The sequence below is a fragment of the Oncorhynchus keta genome, chromosome 10 (genome assembly GCF_023373465.1).
Source record: "Oncorhynchus keta strain PuntledgeMale-10-30-2019 chromosome 10, Oket_V2, whole genome shotgun sequence".
NCBI lineage: Eukaryota > Metazoa > Chordata > Actinopteri > Salmoniformes > Salmonidae > Oncorhynchus > Oncorhynchus keta.
In genome coordinates this window covers 71,557,568-71,582,240 of record NC_068430.1, presented here as the reverse complement: position 1 = coordinate 71,582,240, position 24,673 = coordinate 71,557,568, and the positions used below count along the sequence as shown (strand labels likewise).

General features: G+C 46.9%; 1 protein-coding gene across 1 annotated transcript in view; it reads left to right on the top strand.

The window, feature by feature from the left end:
- LOC118389344 (coiled-coil domain-containing protein 85A) overlaps positions 1–24,673 on the top strand; it is a 45,436-nt gene that overhangs the window by 3,236 nt on the left and 17,527 nt on the right. The gene's annotated exons all lie outside the window — the stretch shown is intronic.

Sequence of the window (24,673 nt, the reverse complement as noted above, 5' to 3'; positions counted from 1 at the left end):
CTGGTATAAGACTGTTATAAGACTGTTATAAGACTGGTATAAGACTGGTATAAGACTGGTATAAGGCGAGTATAAGAATACAGGGGTTTCAAAGAAGTACTCATTCATATACAAACAGTACACACACACACAGACAGACAGACAGACAGACAGACAGACAGACAGACAGACAGACAGACAGACAGACAGACAGACAGACAGACAGACAGACAGACAGACTACAGTCCCCCCAAACACTTACCAGGGAAGTACTGTAATCTGAAATTCAGGAAGTAAATTGAAATTCCAATTAAATAATTGAATAAAGGGCATTTATTTTCAATGGCTTTTCAATAAATGAAAAACTAGAAAGATATATATTTCACAAGGTTTTACATTTCTGAATTTTAAATTGAAATCACTTCCTGAATTGACTGGTTTCAATTGAAATGGATTCAACCCTGACACATACAGACCCTTATATGTTGACTGTACAAAACATTAAGAACACCTGCTCTTTCCGTTACATACAGTAGACTGACCAGGTGAATCCAGTTGAATGCTATGATCCCTTATTGATGTCACTTGTCACATTCACTTTACCAGTGGATTCATCAGTGTAGATGAAGGAGAGGAGACAGGTTAAATAAGGTTTTTTAAACCTTGAGACAACTGAGACATGAATTGTGTACTGTATGTGTGTCATTCAGAGGATAAACGGGAAACACAACATATTTAAATGCATTTGAACAGGGTACGGTAAGAGATGCCAGACACACCGGTTTGTGTCAAGAACTGCAACGCTGCATCCTAATGGAGTCCATGGCCTGACAAATTGAGACTGTTCTGTTTGCAAAGGGGACCCTCTTTGCAGACACAATGTTACGAAGGTGTTCCTAATGTTTATTATACTCAGTGAACATTTCACATCACATATACCTCTGTAGACAGTCAATACCAAAGACATATTTTTTCATTGGCTATGTGGCACATAAAAGTAATACAACAAAAAAAGGTTTGCTCAGAGAAATAGAGACAGAGAACAAGAAAGAGATTGAGAGATGTAGGGAACTGATGTAATTAAATGAGAAAAACTGACAAGAACTCCGTGATTAGAATCCATTAGATGTGTATCACAATATCTCTGGAGGTATTGGATGGGAACTGAAGGGTGCTGGGAATAGAGGCTTGATAAGAATGAGGTTGAATGAAGCTTGGATGTTTCTAATGGAATCCAAGTCAACTGCACTTAAAGTGCACACTGAGGTGCAGGGTATAGTGTAGTAAGACGTTCTCGTAATAAGTCATTCCCCTAACTTCCCCTCCCACCTCCTTTGCCGCCTCCACTTCAACCGTTCCACTAACATACTTCCTCGTTCTTCCAAATCTGCGGGGGGTTTCCACCCATCTCGTTGGGAGAGCCGCAGGTCTTAGGGTGTCAGGGAGAGAATATCAAAGTACCCCCTTGGCTGGTGTTTGGATACCCCACGGAGGCTGATGAGGATTTCTCTAGCTGAGGTATAAGTGCTGAGTGGCTCTGCTTGGCGGAGAGAGGAAGGTAGTGATGAAGAGGACAGAGAGGGGTAGAGAGGGAGAGAGAGAAAGGGGAGAGAGGAAGGTAGTGATGAAGAGGACAGAGAGGGGTAGAGAGAGAGAGAGAGAAAGGGGAGAGAGGAAGGTAGTGATGAAGAGGACAGAGAGGGGTAGAGAGAGAGAGAGAGAAAGGGGAGAGAGGAAGGTAGTGATGAAGAGGACAGAGAGGGGTAGCGAGAGAGAGAGAGAAAGGGGAGAGAGGAAGGTAGTGATGAAGAGGACAGAGAGGGGTAGAGAGAGAGAGAGAGAAAGGGGAGAGAGGAAGGTAGTGATGAAGAGGGCAGAGAGGGGTAGAGAGAGAGAGAGAGAAAGGGGAGAGAGGAAGGTAGTGATGAAGAGGACAGAGAGGGGTAGCGAGAGAGAGAGAGAAAGGGGAGAGAGGAAGGTAGTGATGAAGAGGACAGAGAGGGGTAGCGAGAGAGAGAGAAAGGGGAGAGAGGAAGGTAGTGATGAAGAGGACAGAGAGGGTAGCAGAGAGAGAGAGAGAGAGAGAGAAAGGGGAGAGAGGAAGGTAGTGATGAAGAGGACAGAGAGGGGTAGAGGTAGAGAGAGAGAGAAAGGGGAGAGGAAGGTAGTGATGAAGAGGACAGAGAGGGGTAGAGAGAGAGAGAGAGAGAGAAAGGGGAGAGAGGAAGGTAGTGATGAAGAGGACAGAGAGGGGTAGAGAGAGAGAGAGAGAAAGGGGAGAGAGGAAGGTAGTGATGAAGAGGACAGAGAGGGGTAGAGAGAGAGAGAGAGAGAAAGGGGAGAGAGGAAGGTAGTGATGAAGAGGACAGAGAGGGGTAGAGAGAGAGAGAGAGAAAGGGGAGAGAGGAAGGTAGTGATGAAGAGGACAGAGAGGGGTAGAGAGAGAGAGAGAGAAAGGGGAGAGAGGAAGGTAGTGATGAAGAGGACAGAGGGCGGTAGAGAGAGAGAGAGAGAAAGGGGAGAGTGGAAGGTAGTGATGAAGAGGACAGAGAGGGGTAGAGAGAGAGAGAGAGAAAGGGGAGAGAGGAAGGTAGTGATGAAGAGGACAGAGAGGGGGTAGAGAGAGAGAGAGAGAAAGGGGAGAGAGGAAGGTAGTGATGAAGAGGACAGAGAGGGGTAGAGAGAGAGAGAGAAAGGGGAGAGAGGAAGGTAGTGATGAAGAGGACAGAGAGGGGTAGAGAGAGAGAGAGAGAAAGGGGAGAGAGGAAGGTAGTGATGAAGAGGACAGAGAGGGGTAGAGAGAGAGAGAGAGAAAGGGGAGAGAGGAAGGTAGTGATGAAGAGGACAGAGAGGGGTAGCGAGAGAGAGAGAGAAAGGGGAGAGAGGAAGGTAGTGATGAAGAGGACAGAGAGGGGTAGCGAGAGAGAGAGAGAGAGAGAAAGGGGAGAGAGGAAGGTAGTGATGAAGAGGACAGAGAGGGGTAGCGAGAGAGAGAGAGAGAGAGAGAGAGAGAGAGAGAAAGGGGAGAGAGGAAGGTAGTGATGAAGAGGACAGAGAGGGGTAGCGAGAGAGAGAAAGGGGAGAGAGGAAGGTAGTGATGAAGAGGACAGAGAGGTGTAGCGAGAGAGAGAGAGAGAGAAAGGGGAGAGAGGAAGGTAGTGATGAAGAGGACAGGGAGGGGTAGCGAGAGAGAGAGAGAGAAAGGGGAGAGAGGAATGTAGTGATGAAGAGGACAGGGAGGGGTAGCGAGAGAGAGAGAGAGAGGAAGGTAGTGATGAAGAGGACAGAGAGGGGTAGCGAGAGAGAGAGAGAAAGGGGAGAGAGGAAGGTAGTGATGAAGAGGACAGAGAGGGGTAGCGAGAGAGAGAGAGAGAAAGGGGAGAGAGGAAGGTAGTGATGAAGAGGACAGAGAGAGGTAGCGAGAGAGAGAGAGAGAGAGAAAGGGGAGAGAGGAAGGTAGTGATGAAGAGGACAGAGAGGGGTAGCGAGAGAGAGAGAGAAAGGGGAGAGAGGAAGGTAGTGATGAAGAGGACAGAGAGGGGTAGCGAGAGAGAGAGAGAGAGAGAAAGGGGAGAGAGGAAGGTAGTGATGAAGTGGACAGAGAGGGGTAGCGAGAGAGAGAGAATGGGGAGAGAGGAAGGTAGTGATGAAGAGGACAGAGAGTTGTAGCGAGAGAGAGAGAGAGAGAAAGGGAGAGAGGAAGGTAGTGATGAAGAGGACAGAGAGGGGTAGAGAGAGAGAGAGAGAAAGGGGAGAGAGGAAGGTAGTGATGAAGAGGACAGAGAGGGGTAGCGAGAGAGAGAGAAAGGGGAGAGAGGAAGGTAGTGATGAAGAGGACAGAGAGGGGTGATGAAGAGGAGAGAGAGAGAGAGAGAGAAAGGGGAGAGAGGAAGGTAGTGATGAAGAAGAGGACAGAGAGGGTAGTGAGAGAGAGAGAGAGAGAGAGAAAGGAGAGAGAGGAAGGTAGTGAGAGGAAGGTAGTGATGAAGAGGACAGAGAGGGGTAGCGAGAGAGAGAAAGGGGAGAGAGGAAGGTAGTGATGAAGAGGACAGAGAGGTGTAGCGAGAGAGAGAGAGAGAGAGAAAGGGGAGAGAGGAAGGTAGTGATGAAGAGGACAGGGAGGGGTAGCGAGAGAGAGAGAGAGAAAGGGGAGAGAGGAATGTAGTGATGAAGAGGACAGGGAGGGGTAGCGAGAGAGAGAGAGAGAGGAAGGTAGTGATGAAGAGGACAGAGAGGGGTAGCGAGAGAGAGAGAGAAAGGGGAGAGAGGAAGGTAGTGATGAAGAGGACAGAGAGGGGTAGCGAGAGAGAGAGAGAGAAAGGGGAGAGAGGAAGGTAGTGATGAAGAGGACAGAGAGAGGTAGCGAGAGAGAGAGAGAGAGAGAAAGGGGAGAGAGGAAGGTAGTGATGAAGAGGACAGAGAGGGGTAGCGAGAGAGAGAGAGAAAGGGGAGAGAGGAAGGTAGTGATGAAGAGGACAGAGAGGGGTAGTGATGAGAGAGAGAGAGAGAGAGAAAGGGGAGAGGGAGAGAGGAAGGTAGTGATGAAGTGGACAGAGAGGGGTAGTGAGAGAGAGAAAGGAGAGAGGAAGGTAGTGATGAAGAGGACAGAGAGGAAGGTAGTGATGAGAGAGTAGATGAGAGAGAGAGAGAGAGAGAGGAAGGTAGTGATGAAGAGGACAGGAGGGGTAGCGAGAGAGAGAGAGAGAGAGAGAGAGAGAGAGAGAGAGAGAGAGAGAGAGAGAGAGAGAGAGAGAGAGAGAGAGAAGAGAGAGAGAGAGAGAGAAAGAGAGAGAGAGAAAGGGGAGAGAGGAAGGTAGTGATGAAGAGGACAGAGAGGTGTAGCGAGAGAGAGAGAAAGGGGAGAGAGGAAGGTAGTGATGAAGAGGACAGGGAGGGGTAGCGAGAGAGAGAGAGAGAAAGGGGAGAGAGGAATGTAGTGATGAAGAGGACAGGGAGGGGTAGCGAGAGAGAGAGAGAGAAAGGGGAGAGAGGAATGTAGTGATGAAGAGGACAGGGAGGGGTAGCGAGAGAGAGAGAGAGAGAAAGGGGAGAGAGAGAAGCCACAGGACATTTTCCGCAAGGTGAAATATTTGCCTTACTTTGCAATATAGAGCAAAACATATAGAACCGTAGCATACATATTATCTACATTTTAGTACAACTAACCACTGTCCCCAGAATAAGCTAATAGGCTAATAGCTAGTAGTAGTTTCCTACAAATTTTACCTTACTTTGCAATATTTAAAAAAACAAAAAAATATTTCACCTTTATTTAACCAGGTAGGCAAGTTGAGAACAAGTTCTCATTTACAATTGCGACCTGGCCAAGATAAAGCAAAGCAGTTCGACACATACAACGACACAGAGTTACACATGGATTAAAACAAACATACAGTCAATAATACAGTATAAACAAGTCAATATACGATGTGAGCAAATGAGGTGAGAAGGGAGGTAAAGGCAAAAAAAAGGCCATGGTGGCAAAGTAAATACAATATAGCAAGTAAAACACTGGAATGGTAGATTTTCAGTGGAAGAATGTGCAAAGTAGAAATAAAAATAATCGGGTGCAAAGGAGCAAAATAAATAAATAAAATAAATACAGTTGGGGAAGAGGTAGTTGTTTGGGCTAAGTTATAGGTGGGCTATGTACAGGTGCAGTAATCTGTGAGCTGCTCTGACAGTTGGTGCTTAAAGCTAGTGAGGGAGATAAGTGTTTCCAGTTTCAGAGATTTTTGTAGTTCGTTCCAGTCATTGGCAGCAGAGAACTGGAAGGAGAGGCGGCCAAAGAAAGAATTGGTTTTGAGGGTGACCAGAGAGATATACCTGCTGGAGCGCGTGCTACAGGTGGGTGATGCTATGGTGACCAGCGAGCTGAGATAAGGGGGGACTTTACCTAGCAGGGTCTTGTAGATGACATGGAGCCAGTGGGTTTGGCGACGATTATGAAGCGAGGGCCAGCCAACGAGAGCGTACAAGTCGCAATGGTGGGTAGTATATGGGGCTTTGGTGACAAAACGGATTGTACTGTGATAGACTGCATCCAATTTGTTGAGTAGTGTATTGGAGGCTATTTTGTAAATGACATCGCCGAAGTCGAGGATTGGTAGGATAGTCAGTTTTACGAGGGTATGTTTGGCAGCATGAGTGAAGGATGCTTTGTTGCGAAATAGGAAGCCAATTCTAGATTTAACTTTGGATTGGAGATGTTTGATGTGGGTCTGGAAGGAGAGTTTACAGTCTAACCAGACACCTAGGTATTAGTAGTTGTAGTAGTTGTAGTAGTAGTAGTTGTAGCGGAAGCAGCAGCAGTAGTAGTAGCAGTAGTAGTAGCAGTAGAAGTAGCAGTAGCAGCAGCAGCAGCAGCAGCAGCAGCAGCAGTAGCAGCAGCAGCAGCAGCAGCAGCAGCAGCAGCAGCAGCAGCAGCAGCAGTAGCAGCAGCAGCAGCAGCAGTAGCAGCAGCAGTAGTAGCAGTAGCAGCAGCAGTAGTAGCAGTAGCAGCAGTAGTAGTAGTAGTAGCAGCAGCAGCAGTAGTAGCTAGCTAGCAGCAGCAGCAGCAGCAGCAGTAGCAGCAGCAGTAGCAGTAGCAGTAGTAGTAGTAGTAGTAGCAGCAGCAGCAGTAGTAGTATGTAGCAGCAGCAGCAGCAGCAGCAGCAGCAGTAGTAGTAGTAGTAGCAGCAGCAGCAGCAGCAGTAGTAGTAGCAGCAGCAGCAGTAGTAGCAGTAGCAGTAGCAGCAGCAGTAGCTGTAGCAGTAGCAGCAGCAGCAGCAGCAGCAGCAGCAGTAGTAGTAGCAGCAGCAGCAGCAGCAGCAGCTAGTAGCAGCAGCAGCAGCAGTAGTAGTAGTAGTAGCAGTTGTAGCGGAAGCAGCAGCAGTAGTAGTAGCAGTAGCAGTAGCAGTAGTACTAGTAGTAGTAGTAGCAGCAGTAGTAGCAGTTGTAGCGGAAGCAGCAGCAGTAGTAGTAGCAGCAGCAGCAGTACTACTAGTAGTAGTAGTAGTAGTAGTAGTAGTAGAAGAAGTAGTAGTAGTAGTAGTAGCAGTAGCAGTAGCAGTAGTACTAGTAGTAGTAGTAGCAGCAGTAGTAGCAGTTGTAGCGGAAGCAGCAGCAGTAGTAGTAGCAGTAGCAGTAGCAGTAGTACTACTAGTAGTAGTAGCAGCAGTAGTAGCAGTTGTAGCGGAAGCAGCAGCAGTAGTAGTAGCAGCAGCAGCAGTACTACTAGTAGTAGTAGTAGTAGTAGTAGTAGTAGAAGAAGTAGTAGTAGTAGCAGTAGCACTAGTCGTAGTAGTAGCAGTATTGTACACCCCAGGAGGTTGGTGGCACCTTAATTGTGGAGGACAGGCTCATGGTAATTGTGGGAGCGGTATCAGTGTAATAGTATGAAATACATCAAACACATGGTTTCCATTTAATCCTCTCCGTTCCAGCCATTATGATGAGCTGTCCTCCCCTCAGCAGCCTCCACTGTCCTACACATCCTCCACTGGTTTTGAACTGTCATTTGTCTTACTTTGTAATGTGGAGCAAGAACATATAACCATATTGTCTAGATTAGATTCATATTACTTCCCCAATAGGCATTTTAGGCAGGCTAGCTAATAGTAGTGTAGAATGTTTTCTACTCATTTAGAATCCTCCATGGATTTTGAAGGATTAGGTTTAAAGCACAACTTTGAATTGGATTATGTGTTTGGATAGTATTAGCTGACTGCAGTTGGGCACTCAGTAGTACAGTATGCTCTGTGTGTGTGTCTGTGTGTTTCTGTGCGCGTGTGTGTCTGTGTGTGTGTGTGTCTGTGTCTTTGTGTGGACAGATGCGGTAGCTGTGTACAGAATATTACCACCACCAGTCTTAGTGACAGTGAGAGTCCGGTCATTTGTCACTGTCTGTCCCCAGGTCATTGTCTGAGGGCCACAGTATAACCACTGACCCGAGGGTCATAGTATACCCACTGACCTGGGGCCACAGTGTACCCACTGACCTGAGGGCCACAGTATACCGACAAACCTGATGACCACAGTATACCCACTAACCTGAGGACCACAGTATACCCACTGACCTGAGGACCACAGTATACCCACTAACCTGAGGACCACAGTATACCCACTGACCTGAGGACCACAGTATACCCACTGACCTGAGGACCACAGTATACCCACTGACCTGAGGACCACAGTATACCCACTAACCTGAGGGCCACAGTATACCGACAAACCTGATGACCACAGTATACCCACTAACCTGAGGACCACAGTATACCCACTAACCTGAGGACCACAGTATACCCACTGACCTGAGGACCACAATATACCCACTAACCTGAGGACCACAGTATACCCACTGACCTGAGGACCACAGTACACCCACTGACCTGAGGACCACAGTATACCCACTGACCTGAGGACCACAGTATACCCTCTAACCTGAGGACTACAGTATACCCACTGACCTGAGGACCACAGTATACCCACTAACCTGAGGACCACAGTATACCCACTAACCTGAGGACCACAGTATACCCACTGACCTGAGGGCCACAGTATACCCACTGACCTGAGGGCCACAGTATACCCACTGACCTGAGGGCCACAGTATACCCACTGACCTCAGGGCCACAGTATACCCACTGACCTGAGGGCCACAGTATACCGACTAACCTGAGGACCACAGTATACCCACTGACCTGAGGGCCACAGTATACCCACTAACCTGAGGACCACAGTATACCCACTGACCTGAGGACCACAGTATACCCACTGACCTGATGACCACAGTATACCCACTGTCCTGAGGACCACAGTATACCCACTGACCTGAGGACCACAGTATACCCACTAACCTGAGGACCACAGTATACCCACTGACCTGAGGACCACAGTATACCCACTAACCTGAGGACCACAGTATACCCACTGACCTGAGGGCCACAGTATACCCACTGACCTGAGGGCCACAGTATACCCACTGACCCCAGGGCCACAGTATACCCACTGACCTGAGGACCACAGTATACCCACTGATCTGAGGACCACAGTATACCCACTGACCTGAGGGCCACAGTATACCCACTGACCTGAGGACCACAGTATACCCACTGACCTGAGGACCACAGTATACCCACTAACCTGAGGACTACAGTATACCCACTGACCTGAGGACCACAGTATACCCACTGACCTGAGGACCACAGTATACCCACTAACCTGAGGACTACAGTATACCCACTGACCTGAGGACCACAGTATACCCACTGACCTGAGGACCACAGTATACCCACTGACCTGAGGACCACAGTATACCCACTGACCTGAGGACCACAGTATACCCACTGACCTGAGGGCCACAGTATACCCACTGACCTGAGGACCACAGTATACCCACTGACCTGAGGACCACAGTATACCCACTGACCTGAGGACCACAGTATACCCACTGACCTGAGGGCCACAGTATACCCACTGACCTGAGGACCACAGTATACCCACTGACCTGAGGACCACAGTATACCCACTGACCTGAGGACCACAGTATACCCACTAACCTGAGGACCACAGTATACCCACTGACCTGAGGACCACAGTATACCCACTGACCTGAGGACCACAGTATACCCACTGACCTGAGGACCACAGTATACCCACTGACCCGATGACCACAGTATACCCACTAACCTGAGGGCCACAGTATACCCACTGACCTGAGGACCACAGTATACCCACAGACCTGAGGACCACAGTATACCCACTAACCTGAGGACCACAGTATACCCACTGACCTGAGGACCACAGTATACCCACTGACCTGAGGACCACAGTTTACCCACTGACCTGAGGGCCACAGTATACCCACTGACCTGAGGGCCACAGTATACCCACTGACCTGAGGGCCACAGTATACCCACTGACCTGAGGACCACAGTATACCCACTGACCTCAGGGCCACAGTATACCCACTGACCTGAGGGCCACAGTATACCCACTGACCTGAGGACCACAGTATACCCACTGACCTCAGGGCCACAGTATACCCACTGACCTGAGGGCCACAGTATACCCACTGACCTGAGGACCACAGTATACCCACTGACCTGATGACCACAGTATACCCACTAACCTGAGGGCCACAGTATACCCACTGACCTGAGGACCACAGTATACCCACTAACCTGAGGGCCACAGTATACCCACTGACCCGATGACCACAGTATACCCACTGACCTGAGGACCACAGTTTACCCACTGACCTGAGGGCCACAGTATACCCACTGACCTGAGGGCCACAGTATACCCACTGACCTGAGGGCCACAGTATACCCACTGACCTGAGGACCACAGTATACCCACTGACCTCAGGGCCACAGTATACCCACTGACCTGAGGGCCACAGTATACCCACTGACCTGAGGACCACAGTATACCCACTGACCTCAGGGCCACAGTATACCCACTGACCTGAGGGCCACAGTATACCCACTGACCTGAGGACCACAGTATACCCACTGACCTCAGGGCCACAGTATACCCACTGACCTGAGGGCCACAGTATACCCACTGACCTGAGGGCCACAGTATACCCACTGACCTGAGGGCCACAGTATACCCACTGACCTGAGGGCCACAGTATACCCACTGACCTGAGGACCACAGTATACCCACTGACCTGAGGACCACAGTATACCCACTGACCTGAGGACCACAGTATACCCACTGACCTGAGGACCACAGTATACCCACTGACCTGAGGACCACAGTATACCCACTGACCTGAGCACCACAGTATACCCACTGACCTCAGGTCCACAGTGACTCCTATATAATAATGTTTGTTTCTGTCCATCGTTTTTTCACCTCTTGTTCTCTGTACATCATGGAGACTTTACCATAGTCATACAATCAAGAGTTTTGTGTTGCTCCTGAGGGACAGTCATTTTCTGCATGTCACCTCTTCTCTTCATAATGAACAGTAGCCTAGGCTCTATATTCACTCCACATTCAGAAAATGAAATGTAGTAGTAGTCGTAGTAGTAGCAGTAGTCGTAGTAGTAGCAGTAGTCGTAGTAGTAGCAGTAGTCGTAGTAGTAGCAGTATCGTACAACCCAGGAGGTTGGTGGCACCTTAATTGTGGAGGACAGGCTCATGGTAATTGTGGGAGCGGTATCAGTGTAATGGTATGAAATACATCAAACACATGGTTTCCATTTAATCCTCTCCGTTCCAGCCATTATGATGAGCTGTCCTCCCCTCAGCAGCCTCCACTGTCCTACACATCCTCCACTGGTTTTGAACTGTCATTTGTCTTACTTTGTAATGTGGAACAAGAACATATAACCATATTGTCTAGATTAGATTAGATTAGATTAGATTAGAATATATATTGCCACCATGGCCTTTTTTGCCTTTACCTCCCTTCTCACCTCATTTGCTCACATTGTATATAGACTTGTTTATACTGTATTATTGACTGTATGTTTGTTTTACTCCATGTGTAACTCTGTGTCGTTGTATCTGTCGAACTGCTTTGCTTTATCTTGGCCAGGTCGCAATTGTAAATGAGAACTTGTTCTCAACTTGCCTACCTGGTTAAATATAGGTGAAATAAAAATAAATAAAAATAAATATATATATATACGATGATTACTCTGAAACTCAAACCTGAGGTGGTCTATGACTAGTTCCTCCTGATCGTGTGATCTGGTCAGGACACACTCTGTGCCAGGTTATACGGGCCTGGGTATGAACTATAACTAAGATCTCTTGTGTTTTTACACATGGTGATGTTTATTGTCATGAGTCTTGTCATGAGATTTCCCCTTAAATAGGCCAGCTGCAAAGTCAATAATGGCTATATTGTGAAAAGTTATGAAAACAAAAATGTGCTTTTTGGTCGTAATTTTAAGGTTAGGGTTATGCATTAGGGTTAGCAGTGTGGTTAAGGTTAGGGTTTAGCATTAGGGTTAGCAGTGTGGTTAAGGTTAGGGTTATGCATTAGGGTTAGCAGTGTGGTTACGGTTATGGTTAGGCTTAAAATCAGATTTTGTGACTTCATGGCTGTGCCAGTTAGTGACCACTGTGCAGAACTGCCTCTAGAACAATATTCATGACGAAAAACGTTAACCTGCTGTTTTTACGGTGCTTTTTAAATGCCACTCACGATATTACCTCTGAAAATATATCTGTAATGGAAGGCTCTCTGAAACACCTTTGTTACAACACTACAAAGGATGGGTTGGAAAAGTCTAGATAGTAACGGCTGGCTTTAGAGATACCAGAGGATTGGGAGCAGTGTTAGAGCCTCATTATGTTCATTCACGTCAGTCTCTTCCTCCTGCCAAAAAACACAGAACAAACCTTTTTGGAGGGTGGAATTAATCATGTGTATGTGTTAATGTATGTGTGTTCTGTGATGACGTGGTGTCCTCCAGCCTGAGTGTGTGTGTGTGTGCGGTTTTGTGACGATTGAGTGGTGTACTCCAGCCTGCCTCGTCGCCATGGGATTATCCTCTAAGCGGTTTCCACAACATTATTATTATTATTATTTTCAAAGTGTGTGTGTGTGTACCTGGCCTCCGCTGCCACAATCCACACACTCACGCATGTGCGTGGGCAAACACACACACCCATGGAGACACGCACACACACACACGTTACAACAAGCCAACCGGCCATGCAAACAAACGGTGAAAGTCGAACTGCAATCCCATTTAAATTGTGGAATCTGGGCTGGGTGAAATCTCAAATGAAAACACAGCAGGCGTTGACCTGGACAGCTCTTTTAATGCTCTCATCTGTTGTTGCTTATTTTAGGACGTTGTCTAAATCACAGCCAGCCGCTGTTGTGTGTGTGTGTGTGTGTGTGTGTGTGTGTGTGTGTGTGTGTGTGTGTGTGTGTGTGTGTGTGTGTGTGTGTGTGTGTGTGTGTGTGTGTGTGTGTGTGTGTGTGTGTGTGTGTGTGTGTGTGTGTGTGTGTGTGTGTGTGTGTGTGTGTGTGTGTGTGTGTGTGTGTGTGTGTGTGTGTGTGCATATGTGTGTGTGGGCATGTGTGTGTGCATGTGTGTGTGTTTACAGTGTCAAAAAAATAAATCCTCACAAAAACAAGCAGGTTCTTACTAGTGCCTATTAAAATGAGATTGATGCCCCAACCTTCCTTTATTTGTGTTGTCACAACATTGTCACATGGTAGTGTCATTATAAACAACCTTCTCACAACCAAGGGGTGAATATTATTTATAGATCAGATCATTGGAATGATAATTCAATTCAGTGATATAGTAGTCAATCATCAACCTGGGTTGTATTTGCTATTCACCAACAAGGCGAAAAATGGGTGAAAAAGGGAGGGACAACCTGAATTTGTCCAATAGGAAGTTTGGTTTTGTTTTCTGTTGCAAAACCTTTTGTTACGGTGTATCCTAATGAATTACGAGCCTGATGTAGCCTACCACCAGACATCTCAGACAGAATGACTTTGCAGTATCACATTCAGTATGTGGATTGACATGCAGCATAGGATAGTGCTGGCGGGGCTTCTCCATCCATTTAAGGACAGATAAGTCTGCGGCTAAATCGTGTTTTCTGCCTTGGTAATCACATGTTCTGGATATTGGCTTAAGCTGCTCAGATGATCAGGAGAGAAAGGCTGTGGGAGAAAAGGGTTACAGTGGATGCATCAAAAATAGCACCCTCTTCCCTATCTAGTGCCCAATGGGCCCTGAGTAGATGTAGACCTTACAGTGAAATGCTTACTTACAAGCCCTTTAACCAAAAATTCAGTTTTAAGAAAATCCCCCAAAAAGTAAGAGATAAGAATAACAAATAATTAAAGAGCAGCAGTAAATAACAATAGTGAGGCTCTATACAGGGTGAATATGTCAATATGTCAATGTCCGGGGGCACTGGTGTCGAGGTAATTGAGGTACTTATGTACATGCAGTTAGAGTTATTAAAGTGGCTATGCATAGATAATAACAGAGAGTAGTAGCAGTGTGGGAGTGGGGGGCAATGCAAGTAGTCTGGGTAGCCATTTGATTAGCTGTTCAGGAATCTTATGGCTTAGGGTAGAAGCTGTTTAGAAGTCTCTTGGTCCTAGACTTGGCGCTCAGGTACCGCTTGCATTGCGGTATCAGAGAGAACAGTCTATGACTAGGGTGGCTGGAGGCTTTGACAATTTTTAGGGCCTTCCTCTGACACCGCCTGGTATAGATGTCCTCTATTTGCCTGGTATAGATGTTCTCATTTGCAACTGCGACCTGGCCAAGATAAAGCGGTGCAATTTGACACATACAACAACACAGAGTTACACATGGAATAAACAAAACATACAGTCAATAATACAGTAGAACAAAAGAAAACAAAACGTCTATATACAGTGAGTGCAAATGAGGTAAGTTAAGGAAATAAATAGGCCATGGTGGCGAAGTAATTACAATATAGCAATTAAACACTGGAATGGTAGATTGGCAGAAGATGAATGTGCAGGTAGAGATACTGGGGTGCAAAGGAGCAAAATAAATAAATAAATACCAGTATGGGGATGAGGTAGGTAGATAGATGGGCTGTTTACAGATGGGCTATGTACAGGTGCAGTGATCTGTAAGCTGCTCTGACAGCGGGTGCTTAAAGCTAGTGAGGGAGATGAGAGTCTCCAGCTTCAGAGATTTTTGCAGTTCGTTCCAGTCATGGGCAGCAGAGAACTGGAAGGAAAGACGACCAAAGGAGGAATTGTCTTTGGGGGTGACCAGTGAGATATATCTGCTGGAGCGCGTGCTACGAGTGGGTGGCAGGAAGCTTTTCCCCGGTGATGTACTGGGCCGTACGCACTACCCTCTGTAGTGCCTTGCGATCGGAGACCGAGCAGTTGTCACAGCAGGCAGTGATGCAACCCGTCAGGATGCTCTCGATGGTGCAGCTGTAAAACATTTTTGAGGATGTGAGGACCCATGCAAAACTTTTCAGTCTCCTGAGGGGGAATAGGTTTTGTTGTGCCCTCTTCACAACTGTCTTGGTGTGCTTGGACCATGTTCGTTTGTTGGTGATGTGGACACCAAGGAACTTGAAACTCTCAACCTGTTCCACTGCAGCCCCGTCAATGAGAATGGGGGCATGCTTGGCCCTCCTTTTCCTGTAGACCACAATCTGTAGTCCACAGTCCACAATCCTGTAGTCCACAATCCCTATAGGCTATCTCATCGTTGTCGATGATCAGGCCTACCACTATTGTGTCATCGGCAAACTTAATGATGGTGTTGGAGTCGTGCCTGGCCGTGCAGTCATGAGTGAACAGGGAGTATAGGAGGGGACTGAGCACGCACCCCTGAGGGGTCCCCATGTTGAGGATCAGCGTTGTGGATGTGTTGTTACATATCCTTACCACCTGGTGGCGCCCCGTCAGGAAGTCCAGGATCCAGTTGCAGAGGGAGGTGTTTAGTCCCAGGGACCTTAGCTTAGCGATGAACGTTGAGGGCACTATTGTGTTGAATGCTGAGCTTTAGTCAATGAATAGCATTCTTACATGGGTGTTCTTTTTGTCCAGGTGGGAAAGGGCAGTGTGGAGTGCAATAGACATTGCATCATCTGTGGATCTGTTGGTGCGGTATGCAAATTGGAGTGGGTCTAGGATTTCTGGGATAATGGTGTTGATGTGAAAAATGACCAGCCTTTAAAAGCATTTCATGGCGACAGACGTGAGTGCTACGGGTCGGTAGTCATTTAGGCAGGTTATCTTAGTGTCCTGGGTACAGGGACTATGGTGGTCTGCTTGAAACATGTTGGTATTACAGACTCAGACAGGGAGAGGTTGAACATGTCAGTGAAGACACTTGCCAGTTGCTCAGTGCATGCTCAGAGTACACGTCCCGGTAATCCGTCTGGCCCAGCAGCGAATGTTGACCTGTTTAAAGGTCTTACTCACATCGGCTGCGGAGAGTGTGATCACACAGTCGTCAGGATCAGCTGATGCTCTCATGCATGTTTCAGTTTTACTTGCCTCGAAGCGAGCATAGAAGTTATTTAGCTCATCTGGTAGGCTTGTGTCACTGGGCAGCTCTCGGCTGTGCTTCCCTTTGTAGTCTGTAATAGTTTGCAAGCATTTCCCTGCCACATCTGATGAGCGTCGGAGCCGGTGTAGTACGATTCGATCTTAGTCCTGTATTGATGTTTTGCCTGTTTGATGGTTCGTCAGAGGGCATAGCGGGATTTCTTATAAGCTTCCGAGTTAGAGTCCCGCTCCTTGAAAGCAGCAGCTCTATACTTTAGTACTTTAGCTCAGTGCAAATGTTGCCTGTAATCCATGGCTTCTGGTTGGGATATGTACGTACAGTCACTGTGGGGACGACGTCCTCGATGCACTTATTGATAAAGCCAGTGACTTATGTGGTGTACTCCTCAATGCCATCGGAAGAATCCCGGAACATATTCCAGTCTGTGCTAGCAAAACAGTCCTGTAGCTTAGCATCTGCTTCATCTGACCACTTTTTTATAGACCGAGTAACTGGTGCTACCTGCTTTAATTTTGGCTTGTAAGCAGGAATCAGGAGGAAAGAGTTATGGTCAGATTTTCCAAATGGGGTGCGAGGGAGAGCTTTGTACCTCTGTGTGTCTCTGTGTGTGGAATAAAGGTGGTCGAGAATTATTTTCCCTCAGGTTGCACATTTAACATACTGATAGAAATGAGGTAAAACTGATTTAAGTTTCCCCGCATTCAAGTCCCCGGCCACTAGGAGCTTCGCCTCCGGATGAGCATTTTCCTGTTTGCTAATGGCGGAATACAGCTCATTGAGTGAGGTTTTAGTGCCAGCCTCGGTCTGTGGTGGTATGTAGACAGCTATGAAAAATACAGATGAAAACACTCTAGATAGATAGTGTGGTCTACAGCTTATCATGAGATACTCTACCTCAGGCGAGCAAAACCCTGAGACTTTCTTAGATATTGTGCATCAGCTATTGTTAACAAATATGCATAGGCCCCTGCCCCATGTCTTACCAGAGGCTGCTGTTTTGTCCTGCCGATAGAGTGTATAACCCGCCAGCTGTATGGTCTTATTGTCATCGTTGAGCCACGACTCGGTGAAACATAAGATATTGCAGTTTGGTAGGATGGTTGGTAGGATATACGTGCTTTCAGTTTGTCCCATTTATTTTCCAGCGAATGAACGTTAGCTAGCAGAATGGATGGCAAGGGCAGATTAGCCACTCGTCTCCTGTTCCTCACAAGGCATCCTGATCTCTTTCCGCGAAACCTACACTACCGTTTAAAAGTTTGGGGTTACTTAGAAATGTCATTGTTTTAGAAAAAACAAAAACAATTTTGTTCATTAAAATAAAATACAATTGTTCAGAAATACAGTGTAGACAGTGTTAATGTTGTAAATGGCTATTGTAGCTGGAAACGGCAGATTTTTATGGAATATCTATATAGGCGTACAGAGACCCATTATCAGCCATCAGCGAATCACGGGGCTCTGGGCCTGGTCGGGTATCTGTAGTATATCCCTCGTGTCCAACTAATTGAAGAACTCCTCGTCCAATTTGAGGTGAGTAATCCCAGTTCTGATGTCCAGAAGCTCTTTTTGGTCGTAAGAGATGGTAGCAGAAACATTATGTACAGAACAACTTACGAACAACGCAAAAAAATAAAAAAAATAAGCATGGTTGATTAAGAGCCGATAAGACGGCGGCCCTACCCTCCGGCGCCATCTTGCTTGTCAGTGGATGCACTACAAAGGGAATAGGGTGCCATTTGGGACACAGAGAGTGCGTGAAGCCCCAGTGGTAATGCATACGGTCTGGCAGTAGTCACAGAGGGACAGGGTTTATTAGGTTGCGTGGAGGTTTTCTGACAATACTCTGTAGGTGTGAAAAGCATTTTTCACTTCCGTCTCTCTCTCTCTCTCTCTCTCTCTCTCTCTCTCTCTCTCTCTCTCTCTCTCTCTCTCTCTCTCTCTCTCTCTCTCTCTCTCTCTCTCTCTCTCTCTCTCTCTCTCTCTCTCTCTCTCTCTCTCTCCTTGGGATATACTCCCCTTTGACTTGAGCTCTAAATATAGCAGCAGACCAATACCTCCCCTCCTGTTTACCCCGATACTGTTCCCCTGCATTCAGACACACACACATGTCCTTCGTTTAGCAGATGCTCTTATCCAGAGTGACTTACAGGAGTAATTAGAGTTAAGTGCCTTGCTCAAGGGAACATCAAGGAAATCCCTCGTCGGCTCTGGGATTCGAAACCAGTGACCTTTCGGTTACTGGCCCAACGCTCTTAACCGCTAGGCTACCTGCCACCCTCACATACACACACACACCTGTGTGCAAGCGTTCAAACACACACACACCTACACGCACACACATCTGCGCACACACACACGCATTCCAGAAATAAACTAATTTCAACGTCCCATCTAGCTGTCAATCATTGTTGAATGCTGAATTGTCTCTCTGAAATTGAATTGATCTAAATTGAGATTTTAGTTTCTGATCAATTTTTCCCATGATATTACTTTCTCTAGAGTATTGCTTTATTTATGGATGCTCTTATTGTATTTTGGGGGTCCAAGGTGAGCTTCTACTTTATTGAAAAGATATACAGTACTGACTGACTGGCTGATGGAACCTATTTTTTTGTGCATATTGAGACATCTATTTTACAATCTGTACAATAATGTATTGGTTGTAGAGAAAGCATCCATTAGATTGAAGTCATATTGCTGCCCTAGAATGTCTATGGTGACAGAACAATTACTGTAGTCTGGCCTCTGCTCTGATGTATGTGTGTGTGTGTGTGTGTGTGTGTGTGTGTGTGTGTGTGTGTGCGCGTCTGTGTGCTCCTCTCTCTCTAGTCTCCACTCTCAATCTGTCAGGGAAAAGTACCAGGATGTTTCTCCCTCTTCGTAATTGGTCGAAAGTGTTGAATCACCTGTCTGAGGAGTAGCACCATCACAAAGCCTTGTTTCAGAACACACACACACACACACACACACACACACACACACACACACACACACACACACACACACACACACACACACACACACACACACACACACACACACACACACACACACACACACACACACACACAGAGTGGATTAGAGAGAGTGTGTTGTCACTCTTCCTCTCTCCTCTTCTTCCTCGCAAGTCTGCCAAAAGATGTCACACTCACAAGCTACGTTCATGTGCAAACAAATTCGTAGCTGATAGTTTAAGCTACAGGAAATCCAACATTTTGTCACTGATTCTTTGTTTGGAGATATGGGAGTGTTTGGCAGACGTTTGTCACATGGATTAGTATAATCAGAAAGTATTAGATGTTCTTAACATATACCTTACCTCTTGCACTTCGGAGATGTAGCTATTTAACAGAGCTGGTTTGGAACTACGCACACTCGTGTGCTGAGTAAACTTGCCTAAGACCTGAAGAAGACCATGGACCAACATAACCCAGGAGACCGGGTTTGAATTACGGTCTTTCATTTTCTATTTTTTTGTGTTCACGTCCAGGATACATAACCTTATAGCAACAACCGACGTACCTTCGGAGCACACATTATAGCAAGAGTGTTATTAAAGATTTAGCTGATAACCCTCATTACCTTAATGTCTGGTCCCTTTGGACAACTGTGTGTGTGTGCATGCATGCGTTCATGGAAATGTGTGTGTGTGTGTGTTTAACACAGAGATGTTTAGCAGATTACTATTCATATTAAACAAAAAATATATATTTTAGGTGTCGTTCTCACAGATAAACGGTTTCCACTTTTTGAGTGGCACTTCAGTGTGAAAATGACATGGAGAGTTGAATTGTAGCTAAACTATATTGAAGAGTAAGTCCAGATATCGTGATCTTTACAGATTACAACTAGGCATTTCTTAGTTAAAGGCCTCAACTGTCACCTTTACACCCCTGCCCTGTGGTCAGTAGTGGAGGGGACCAACTCCAAGCATTTGCTCCCAGACCCCATCGCAAGCTCCTGAGATATGTGATAACTGTTCCAGAGTCAGGCCTGGGCCGTTGGCACGCAATCTCATTCCAGTGACAGAGAGAATAGACTGTCAGTGTCCCCCCTGGTCTTCTCTCTCCCCCGGTGTGGCGTGCCAATGAGAGATGGACCAGTGGGCAGAGACAAATCAGACATGACGGAGAGGGGGGTTGAGAGAGGGGAGAGAGGTTGAAGAGAGGGGAGAGAGGAGGGAGAGAGTGGAGAGAGGATGGAGAGAGGGGGAGAGGTTGAAGAGAGGGGAGAGAGGAGGGAGAGAGGTTGATGAGAGGGGAGAGGGGAGGGAGAGATGTTGAAGAGAGGGGAGAGAGAGGGGCGAATGGAGGGAGAGAGGGGATAGAGGATGGCGAGAGGGGAGAGAGGATGGAAAGAGGGGAGAGAGGATGGAGAGAGGGGAGGGGGGCTGAGAGAGGGGAGAGAGGTTGAAGAGAGGGTAGAGAGGATGGAGAGAGGGGAGAGAAGTTGAAGAGATGGGAGAGGGGAGGGAGAGAGGGGAGGGAGAGAGGGGGGAGAAGTTGAAGAGAAGGGAGAGAGGAGGGAGAGAGAGGATGGAGAGAGGATGGAGAGAGGGGAGAGAGAGGGGAGGGGGGGTTGAGAGAGGCGAGAGAGGTTGAAGAGAGGGTAGAGAGGAGGGAGAGAGGGGAGAGAGGAGGGAGAGGGTGGAGAGAGGGGGGGGGGTTGAGAGAGGGGAGAGAGGAGGGAGAGAGGGGAGGGTGGGAGAGAGGAGGGTGAGAGGGGAGAGAGGAGGGAGAGAGGATGGAGAGAGGGGAGAGAAGTTGAAGAGAGGGTAGAGAGGAGGGAGAGGGGGAGAGAGGAGGGAGAGAGGTGAGAGAGGAGTTAGAGAGGAGGGGGAGAGGAGGGAGGAGGGAGAGAGGATGGAGATAGGGGAGAGAGGATGGAGAGTGGGGAGAGAGGATGGAGAGTGGGGAGAGAGGATGGAGATAGGGGAGAGAGGAGGGAGATAGGGTAGAGAGGATGGAGAGTGGGGAGAGAGGATGGAGATAGGGGAGAGAGGGGAGAGAGGAGGGAGAGAGGAGGGAGATAGGGAGAGGTGATGGATAGAGGGGAGAGAGGATGGAGAGAGGGGAGAGAGGATGGAGAGAGGGGAGAGAGGATGGAGAGAGGGGAGAGAGGGGACAGAGGGGAGGAAAGGATGGAGACAGGGGAGGAGAGGATGGAGACAGTGGAGGAGAGGATGGAGAGAGGGGAGAGGGGAGGGGGGTTGAGAGAGGGGAGAGAGGTTGAAGAGAGGGGAGAGAGGTTGAAGAGAGGGGAGAGAGGATAGAGAGAGGGGAGGGGTGGCTGAGAGAGGGGAGAGAGGTTGAAGAGAGGGTAGAGAGGAGGGAGAGAAGTTTAAGAGGGGATGGAGAGGGGAGGGAGAGAGGAGGGAGAGGGGAGAGAGGAGGGAGAGATGGGAGAGGGGAGAGAGGATTGAGAGAGGGGAGAGGGGGGTTGAGAGAGGGGAGAGAAGTTGAAGAGAGGGTAGAGAGGAGGGAGAGAGGGGAGAGAGGAGTGCTAGAGGTGAGAGAGGAGTTAGAGAGGTGAGAGAGGGAAGAGAGGGGGGAGGAGGGAGAGAGGAGCGAGAGAGGATGGAGATAGGGGAGAGAGGATGGAGAGAGGGGAGTGAGGATGGAGATAGGGGCGAGAGGACGGAGAGAGGGGAGGAGAGGATGGAGAGAGGGGAGAGAGCATGGAGAGAGGGGAGGAGAGGATGGAGATCGGGGAGAGAGGATGGAGATAGGGGAGAGAGGATGGAGAGAGGGGAGTGAGGATGGAGATCGGGGAGAGAGTGGAGATACAGGCATCAATTCCAGCTGAGAAATTACCTGGAGGAATATTTCAATTTTTTCAGAATTTGAAGACCTGGAGGTGACCTTGACTTGATGTTTTAGAGAAAGTACTTTTTGTCATTTCTGGTAGATGGATTCAGTTCAAAGCAGTTCAATTCATATGATCTTCAGCATTGCTCATCTTGGATGTTATTACCAGGTTGTGACACTTTGTGTCATTCCTGGTGGGCAAGAAGTAGTTGAATTAATGTCAACCTGAATGTCATCCATCTTGGAAGAGACGTTCACAACGAGTGTCTGAACTCATCTTGCTTTCACATTCTCTGTTGCTTGCCAACTGGCTTCCGCTGCTGTTAACAATGCTATCTTGACGAGCATCTATGTACAGTATGTTATCTAACAGTTTGATCAATGATCAAGGGACACCTCCCAGAGTTATATTGTCTCCAGTAACAACATCTATCTGGTCTCACCAAAGTCAGATACCATCTATCACAACATAACAGGGACAGGAAGAGAGATAACACATCATTAAATGTACAGTATGGGATCTGGGAATCTGTTCCTCAGTTCAATTCAGGGCTGCCGTTTTGTTGTTTTTTTTAATCCCAGAATGTAGCTTTAAGATAACGTAGAATGTCAAAGCTAAGCACTGACCACATTATTATACATTTTTATCACATCCCCTCAATGTAGCTTCTAATCTTTTCAGTGCCTGGGGCGTTCATTATCTCTTTGTTTTAATGCTTTCTATGTTTCAGACAAGATGGTATGTACAGTTGAAGTCGGAAGTTTACATCCACTTTAGCCAAATACACTTAAACTCAGTTTTTCACAATTCCTGACATTTAATCCTAGTAAACATTCCCTGTCTTCGGTCAGTTAGGATCACCACTTTAAGATTGTGAAATGTCAGAATAATAGTAGAGAGAATGATTTATTTCAACTTTTATTTCTTTCATCACATTCCCAGTGGGTCAAAAGTTTACATTCACTCAATTAGTATTTGGTAGCATTGCCTTTGTTTATCTTGGGTCAAACATTTCAGGTAGCCTTCCACAAGCTTAAGATGGGTGAATTTTGACCCATTCCTTCTGACAGAGCTGGTGTAACTGAGTCAGGTTTGTTGGCCTCCTTGCTCGCACACGCTTTTTCAGTTCTGCCCACAAATTTTCTATGGGTTGAGGTCAGGGCTTTGTGATGGCCACTCCAATACCTTGACTTTGTTGTCCTTAAGCCATTTTGCCACAACTTTGGAAGTATGCTTGGGGTCATTGTCCAATTGTCCATTTAACTTCCTGACTGATGTCTTGAGATGTTTCTTCAATATATCCACATAATTTCCCTCCCACATGATGCCCTCTATTTTGTGAAGAGCACCAGTTCCTCCTGCAGCAAAGCATCCCCACAACATGAGGCTGCAACCGTCGTGCTTCACGGTTGGGATGGTGTTCTTCAGCATGCAAGCCTCCCTCTTTTTCCTCCAAACATAATGATGGTTATTATAGCCAAACAGTTCTGTTTTTGTTTCATCAGACCAGAGGACATTTCTCCAAAAAGTACAATCTTTGTCCCCATGTGCAATGGCAAACTGTAGTCTAGCTTTTTTATGGAGGTTTTGGAGTAGTTGTTTCTTCCTTGCTGAGCGGCCTTTCAGGTCATGTCGATATAGGACTTGTTTTACTGTGGATATAGATACTTTTGTACCTGTTTCCTCCAGCATTTTCACAAGGTCCTTTGCTGTTGTTCTGGGATTGATTTGCACTTTCCACACCAAAGTACATTCATCTCTAGGAGACAGAACTGAGCACGTCACCTTCCTGAGCGGTATGACAGCTGTGTGGTCCCATGGTGTTTATACTTGCGTACTATTGTTTGTACAGATGAACGTGGTACCTTCAGGCATTTGGAAATAGCTCCCAAGGATGAACCAGACTTGTGGAGGTATACCATTTTTTTCTGATTTCTTGGCTTATTTCTTTTGATTTTCCCATGATGTCAAGCAAAGAGGCACTGAGTTTGAAGGTAGGCCTTGAAATACATCCACAGGTACACCTCCAATGGACTCAAATGATGTCAATTAGCCTATCAGAAGCTTCTAATGCCAAGACATAATTTTCTGGAATTTTCCAAGCTGTTTAAAGGCACAGTCAACTTAGTGTATGTAAACTTCTGACCCACTGGAATTGTGATACAGTGAATTATAAGTGAAATGATCTGTCTGTAAACAATTGTTGGAACAATTAATTGTGTCATGCACAAAGTAGATGTCCTAATCGACTTGCCAAAACTATAGTTTGTTAACAAGAAATTTGTGGAGTGGTTGAAAAACAAGTTTTAATGAGTCCAACGTAAGTGTATGTAAACTTCCGACTTCAACTGTATGTGCTCATCATTTGATCGGGATGGATCTGTGATGTGTCTGAGCCAAATGCCTGTAAGCATAATAATTATGTACATTTTCACTGGAAAATCACGTTTCTTACTTAAACTTGACATCGGAATGATTTGCATCAAGGTCAAACGCCTGATTTCCTGTTTCTAGCTGTAGCATACTGTCTGCTTCTCTGTACTGTAGAGAGATTTCTTCCTCTTGATAGGACACCATTACAAGCAGCAGCCTGCAGATAATGGCTACTGTATCTCATTACCCCCCATTGCTAGAGTCCAACTCGCTATTTTCCTCTCCTCTGCACGGTTATAGCAAATTAACATTTCATTATGGTTTTGGTCTTGGCTCTTAGAGGAACTTGCGTTGCAGGTGAAACATATCATTGCGAGTGTTTCTTACTCAACTTTTAGTCAAGAAAATGCTGGCGTGACTTCTGAGGCTCTGATTGGTCTGTCTTTCCAAGGGGAGGTCATGGATACATGACCTTGGTGCTGAGGTTGAGGGATTTGCTGCAGTGCTGTTGTTCAACT